Source organism: Adiantum capillus-veneris, chromosome 3, assembly GCF_014529385.1.
Source record: "Adiantum capillus-veneris isolate H3 chromosome 3, ASM1452938v2, whole genome shotgun sequence".
In the NCBI taxonomy this organism is placed as follows: Eukaryota; Viridiplantae; Streptophyta; class Polypodiopsida; order Polypodiales; family Pteridaceae; genus Adiantum; species Adiantum capillus-veneris.
The window spans coordinates 51325875-51331914 of NC_140933.1; positions in this window are offsets into that span (position 1 = coordinate 51325875).

Genomic DNA, 6040 nt, shown 5'->3' on the forward strand with positions numbered 1-6040 from the left:
ACCTCCAAAAGCGCACTAAGACGGCCACCTAAAGTTTTCCTCAAGCGTGGGTTTGTCTCTATGATTATTGGTACTATGGTCATAGGGCTTGTTCTCTTGCCTACATTATCATCGCGTGCGTGCTCCTGTTTCACTTGAATATATGCAGAGAGTGTCAACCTCGCTCCCTATCTCACGTGGCTTCCTATTAAGACTTCCATGGCACAACTGGTAGTGCACCTGTTTCATACAGAGAGACATGGGTTCGAATCCCGTTGGAGGTAAAAATTTAGCAGTCTTCTTTAAAAGCATGGGATAATGTAAGGCAGTTAAAATTATTATTACTTTTAACCTAGTTAATGATAATTAGACAAAAAATAAATCATGAAAGTTGTTAATTAAGATTCCAAATTGTCACTTAGCTTCGCATGCGCAGTATCTCACATGTTGTAGCGTGTCTTCTCCCGTATGCATCTGCTTTTCTCCTTTGCATGCAATGTGCATGTTGCATCTGGTGTTGCATGCATAAGGCGTGCGGTCTCCGATTGTGATTGATTGGTGCATGCGTGTGTTCTTCATGATACACACCTCCTTCCCTTCATGCACAACAGGGCCTCTCGTCTCCATGCCGATCACAACATTCATGATTTTTGTTGTCATAATCGTAATTAAGGGTCGTTTAACACCATTTCTTGTTAATTAATCACAATCAATTATGCTAATTGTAAATGATCGCGATGCATGGAACACTTATCTTCGTGTAAGTAGTCTTCTCCGTGTCGGATTGATTGGTGCGTCTCCATAGCTCTGATACCACTGCTACAATCGGAGGCGTGGAGTTCTCTACAAAATAGCAAAATAACACGTTGCAACCATAAAACCGACAAATCTCCATACCTGATGAGTCTCGTAGTATAGAATCGAAGCCATAAGCAGAGAGAGAGAGAGAGAGAGAGAGAGAGAGAGAGAGAGAGAGAGAGAGAGAGAGAGAGAGAGAGAGAGAGAGAGAGAGAGAGAGAGAGAGAGAGAGAGAGAGAGAGAGAGAGAGAGAGACAACACACGTGCAGGCGCACCTCCTAGAGCAGAGTGCTACGCCGGCACAGCGAGAGAGAGAAGAGAGGAGAGGAGAAGAATAACGCAGACACTGGGTGCAATCTTCCCCCGTGCAAGAGCGATCATTTCCCTCTTGCACGTATTTCATTTATACATTTCTTGAATGGTCAAATTGAGTGCAAACTGGATGGCCGGTCATAAATGGCCAAAGCTCATAAAGAGCACTTGAATAATCAAATATACATAAAATATAATATCCTTTTGCAATAGCCTAGCTCAGTCAAGCCTTTTCCACCCATCAACTGCAATAAATAGTAAAATATCAATTTCATAACATTCCTACACACTAAAACTACCCCATGCCGCTTGCATGATGTATCTGAATGTGATCAAAACATGATGTATCCAATTTGAGAACCATGTTTATGCATTGGAATGTGAACCCATGCATCTACCTAAGGAAACATTGTATGAACCATGACCTATTGAATCCATTGAGAATCAGGCATGATGTTTCTTAGGCAACCCTAAGATGAAATCAGGTTTAAGGGGGCGATTGTTAGGGTTCTAAACCTACTTCCATCCTATGCCCATGTGAACAATCCCTAATGGTGCTACTCTCACACACTCTAGTGGAAAGCAGCCCTACACTTTGCATGATCACCTATGTACCACCTGCATGCCACTACCTCTCACCTAAGAGTGCCACCTCCTATGCCATGTACGAGTGGCTCAACATGTGGCTTGAGGCTACACTCTTCTGGTGATATATAAGCACACAACACATTGTACAAATTAGTATCAACCAATCTACCTATATTGTATTATCTTACACTTGATTGCTTACGTCATTTTTAATTAGCACGTCAATCTAATTATGAATGCGACTAATTATTATCCGCCCTAATCGAGCCTTACAAGCTTTGTCACATTCGTTTTGGCTTCAGGCTATCACATGTGCCACTTATGTACTTAACATGTGCCCTACAAAAGCTTTGCAGTCTATGACTCCTTATGAAGAATAGCATGATAGAAAGCCATCTATCGATCACACGCACGTTTTTGGCTATTTGGCTTTTGCTTTGGTACCACAAACGCAACGCAAAAAAAATGGATGATTGGTTATAGTGCTGAAAGCAAACGTTATAGTTTGTACCATCCACAAACAAAGCGTATCTTGGTTTCAAGGGATGTTGTGTTTGTGGAAGATTCTATTCAGCCCTTGCTATCATGTACTAGAGACAGTAATGTAAGCTCACATGACATCTATGACAATTTTTTGCCTCTATTCAGTGGTGGAAATTTGAATGTAAATTCAAATAAGGCAAATGTACAACCTAAGGGGGTTTTTAAAAATGTTATAGGTCAGCATATTACGGATGTAGATGTACATGATGTACTCGATGTGGAAAGGGATGAGAATGAGCAAGCTAGAGGTATGCCAAAATGGCTCGTGCATACTTTGCGTGATAGTAAATTAGATGCACCTCTGTCATTAGATTGTTATGCTTTGGTTGTTTCTAGCTTGGATGGTGAGATTGATCGCTATAAGGCTTGACTTGGTGCGTTTTCTATGTGCATTGGCAGCTCATTTTGGTTGAGATGCACATCAATCAAACATTGTTACCGCTTTCTTGAATGGTGACATATTTGAGGAAGTTTATGTAATGCAGCCTCTCGATTTTGTCAAGAAAGGACAAGAGGATAAAGTGTGCAAATGTAAGAAAGCTTTGTATGGGTTAAAGCAGTCTCCTCATGATTGGTATGAGAAAGCTGACATCCATTTGGTCAAAGAAGGCTTTCGTAACAGTCCAATAGAAAGCACTTTGTATGTAAAGCGTGAGGGTGATGTGCTTCTCATCATTGTTCTATATGTGGATGATTTGCTGACCACTGGTCTGAATGAGGTACATATTGTTTAATTTAAGACTGATGTGAATGCTACTTTCAAGATAAGATTTGGGGATGTTGCATCATTACTTGGGCATACAGTTTAAGCAGTGTGATGGTGGTATTGCCTTGTGTTAGACAAGTTACATAGAGACATTGCTATGTAAGTTTGGACTTGAGGATTGCAAACCTATTTGCCACTCCCATGGAAACAGGTTTGAAATTGAGTCTTCATGAGGCTGGTGATCCTGCAATGTCACTCTTTACCAAAATGTTGCTGGATGCCTTATTTATGTATGCAACACAAGGCCGGATATTTAGTTTGCAGTCTCACAGGTAAGAAGTAGCCTAGGGTCTAAGCATTGGCAGTTTGTCAAGCGGATCTTTCGCTACTTGAGTGGCACTTTACGTCTTGGGTTGTTTTATCCCAAGGGGGGATCATCGTCGCCAGATTTACATGCTTTTTCGGACTCAGATTGGGCTAGTTGTTTTGACACATGAGTGTCCACAAGTGGTTTCTATTTCATGCTCGATAGTTCATGCATATTATGGTTGAGCAAGAAGCAACCTACTGTGGCCACTTCCAATTGCGAGGTTGAGTATAGGGAAATCTTCACAGCTGCAGTTGAGTGTGTATGGCTCAAATGCCTTATGGTTGATCTAGGTGTTGGACAGGACATTGCCAACATCATCTACACTGACGATCTCATTGGTAGTTGCAAGGAACCCAGTTTTTCATGCTCGTAGAAAGCACATTGAGGTGCATTACCACCATGTAAGGGAGAGACTCTCAACAGAGGAGAGATCAACTTGGCTTATGTGCCACACAAGACAACCTCGCAGATCTATTCACAAAGGCATTGTCTCGTGTGAGAAGTTCAAAGCTTTCCATAAAGCTTTGGGCTTACTCCCCTTTGTGGGATGATCATGTCCTCAGGGCATGGTGCTAGCTCTCGTTCACCGCATCACCCCCAGGGGTGATTTGTTACCATATACATGTGGTAGTGATGTGTGTGAACACACTTAGGACTGTCGAGGCATTTTTCCCTCATTAGGAGGTTTTTACCCCCGTGCATTGTATATACGCCCGTCACTCTAGGACTATCTTATCTTTCCATTGCACACCAAGTAATACTACTCTCTGTTGTGTGCCTTGAGCTTCCTTTGTCTTCTCCAAGTTGTGTGTGTTTCCCTGTAACCCTATTTCCAACAGCAAGCATTTGGCAGGTTTCTATAAATAAATTTTTGAATATGAAGATTTTGGCCCATTTGGTTTCTCAATGCAATGGATTCTTTGAGAGGAGCATCTGTGTCCATCTCAATAAGAAGCTGCGGGTCACATTTGGGCTTTATATCGTTAGAGGGCTTTTGCCCCAACACGTTACCTACCTAAGAACCCACCAAGAAAGAACTTAATGGGAAAATCAGGAAAATCTATCCAGACAGGCACCTTAGAGGGCCTTTTGCCTTTGGGATCAAAGCCTTCGTTCCATTTGAACACAAATAGAAGAGCATTGCTAATTAACCACTGTCCCCTGCTTACAACTTGTAAAGCACTGTCAGCTTCATCAGAAAAGAATAAGTAATAATTGTTGGGAAGGTACTAAATGTGAGAGGGAAATAAATTTCTAGACTCCCACTCTTGAGATATCCATTGTTTAATAACCTCTAGACGAAGCCTAATCCCATGACAAAGACTAATGAAAACTCTATCGTAGAGATGTCTAAATCAAATTTTTAGCTTGACTGACCCCACAATGACTTCCCCATGTCCACCAACTCCCTGGTTGTGATCATTGTCCAACGTGATCCTTTCAGGGGTATTCTCTCTGTTTTTCTCACTTACAGAGGTATCCGTGTGAACAGCGTGCTGGGGGTCTAGTTCTCCTTGGGGTTTTTCCTCAAAGGTTCTGAGGATTACCTTGCACATTAGGAGGCATTTCCTCTTGATGCATATTAATATTCTTCTAAACATTGGAAATAATGGAGAAGTGACCATTAGGAATAGGCGATGAAGAGCTTATGTGCATGGGCCTCTGGTCAAGGAAAGAGTGAACTGAGGAGTCGATAATAGAGATGCCTGGACTAGTAGTAGCACTTTTTTGAGGAGACAACAGAGGCAACTGTTGCATGTTTCTAATAGGGTTAAAGACTAGCCGGGTCTGAAGGGCATGGGCATAAGGGATAGGACTGTGGGAGGAGGGCCTCTGAGTCTGCAACTGTAATAATGAAAAAACTTGTTGAATGGGGCTATGATTAGAGATACTACCTGAAATAGCCCGTTTGATGCCTAGGAATGTCCAAGTTGGACACGGTCTGGTCGGAGCCTCCCCATTCAACAACATGTCCTGTAGCGCCATCGCACCTCTCCCAGAGATGAAGAGCACGTGAGGAGCTCAAGATGAAGAGACGACAAGGCGATAGCTAGAGCAGGAAGGGGAAAGCGTTGAGGAGCAGTAAAGATGCATGGCCTAGGGTATCGAGCATAGTACGGAGCTCATCATTCCCCTCCCCCGGCCATCCCCTCACCTTGTTATTACAAGCATCGCTGAAAAGCAGCACCTTAGGCTGGGTTCACATAAGGCGACGGAAGGAATTGGAAAAGCTTGTAAACCAACAAGAAAGTACCATGTGGACCTTGCTGTTCACATACGACGGCGAAAAAGTGAGATGGAGAGTGCCACATCATGGAAGAGAAAAAGGGGATTTGTTCCGACCCCCCCCCCGCGGAAGTTCTTTCTTCCACCTTCTACCTTGGCAGAAAGTACCATGTTGGCACCAATCACATTAAACTAAACCTCTCACCCTTTTGTCCACACTTGCCTCCTCCTCTTTCTTCCGCCGTAGCCTGGCGTTCACATAAGATGGTGGTAGAAAATTGCCTCACATTTTCCTCCGCTAGCAATGTGAACACATGGCCGGTGGAAGAGAACGTTTGCAAGCTTTTCCATCCGGAAGAGCTCATAAAGTGTCACTAGTACAGTCGGCCGCCTCTCTCTCTCTCTCCCCCTCTCTCCCTCTTTATCGCGTGAAAGGGGGTTTGTTTTCATACTTTAACCTTTAGGTCGCAGATTGCGACACGTGTAAATGGCTCCCCCTTTCGCCATATTATGTTAGT